At 39.6% G+C, this 1,617-nt stretch overlaps 1 non-coding gene across 1 annotated transcript; it reads right to left on the bottom strand.

Moving 5' to 3' along the window:
* Positions 1-458: 458 nt before the first annotated feature.
* On the bottom strand, positions 459-530 carry trnaa-ugc. Its single transcript has one exon. It is a non-coding gene; the product is annotated as a tRNA-Ala (tRNA).
* Positions 531-1,617: the final 1,087 nt, after the last annotated feature.

The following is a 1,617-nucleotide window of genomic DNA, read 5'->3' as shown; positions in this document are numbered from 1 at the left end:
CTACATTTAGAGAGACAGAGGGGCGCTGATTCGCTCACACGGATGCTTTCTCCTGTGAGATTTATTCAGCCTCTTGCGAATTTAAGGAACATTATGAAACACAGAGAGATGAAAGATGAATTATTATTATTTTTTTTTTTATTGGTCCATTTTTGGGGAAGCCTGGCTTCCCTTGGATCCATGAATAGACACCACTGATTAAATACGATCTAAATAAGAGCTTGTTCATAAATGTCTTCTGTAGTGGACATCAGGATGTCCTCTGTGTTTTCATCAATCTCAATGGTCTGTAGTCATGCAGAGAGGAAGCCTTGAGTGGTCACATTCGAACACAAGTCTGAGTTTAAATAAGCAGTGCGTGCTGCTTACGTATTTTGTTTGACCAATAACACTGAGCTAAACTAAACTACGGGTGAAATCCATAGAGATTTGGTTATTCAAAATTGTGAAAACAACTGTGGAGATGCCGGGGATTGAACCCGGGGCCTCATACATGCAAAGCATGCGCTCTACCACTGAGCTACATCCCCTTCCGTACATGTAGAGAAAAAGTACGCTTTTCTAAACAAAGCATTGGGAATGTAATTGAATATATAATTGAAATAAAGTTTTTGCAGTTGCCGTTTCCTCAAAAATGTATACTCCCGTTATCGCAGAAATATATAGTTAAATTGTCTACGGAGGACACCGGGAAGGTTGTTCTTCACCTTTACCACAAGATGGCAGTATCTCCGTACTACATACTGTCACATACTGTGACCTCAACGTTTTATTTCACCAGAGATTTGATATCACAGAAGAAAGGCTATATTTGAATATGATCTTTGGCCATCAAAGATGGTGGTAAATAAACATTAATCAACACATTGAGTCTCCTTAATGTACATGTTGTTATCATGAATTTTACTTGTGCGTTCAACTTGAATGTCTTATTGTATATGCATTGTAATATCCATGTATTTCAGTATCGTGGACGCCATCCAGTGGCGACCTGTTGCCTGTTTTTTTTGTTTTTTTCTCTCTCTTCAGGTTTCCTGTTTTGCATGTTATTTTGGCATTAATACATTTAACATATCAGTTTGCAAACAATGTTAAAAAATAATAATATTAAGTTAATAAAGACGCATACAAACATGGGCTCTTTTTACTTTCTTGAGTAAGGCAGCACCAAAATGCAGATGTTTCCGCCTAGCTCAGTGCTTTCAGTGCAGCCAGCGGAAAATACAGAGCATAGGGTGACACGCCCTGATCTGTTTCACCTGTTCCTGTGATTGTCTCCACCCCCCCAAATTAACTGTTTCACAGCCAGACAAGGCTCCGCTGATAGCCCGGTGTAGCAGTGGTAAGTTGTTGGGACTGCTGTTGGGACTCTGCTGTTGGGACAGCTTTATGTAGGCCCTAACAGTTTGTGGGCACCGTTTGTCACCGTTATAGTGCAATTTGTGTATTGTCTTGTGTTGTGTAGTGGCTTTGCTGACAAGCATCTTTTAAAAAATACATGTACACCAAGATTTTCATACTAACATCACCACTGCATACATCAGTCAAATCGCCTCATCCTCGCTGATGATATCAAAGAAGGTGGGAAAGTTTCTTAATGATAGCTATCACTTTTAA

This window comes from Oncorhynchus mykiss, chromosome 5 (genome assembly GCF_013265735.2).
Source record: "Oncorhynchus mykiss isolate Arlee chromosome 5, USDA_OmykA_1.1, whole genome shotgun sequence".
NCBI classification, from domain to species: Eukaryota; Metazoa; Chordata; class Actinopteri; order Salmoniformes; family Salmonidae; genus Oncorhynchus; species Oncorhynchus mykiss.
This window is presented reverse-complemented; position numbering and strand designations above follow the sequence as displayed.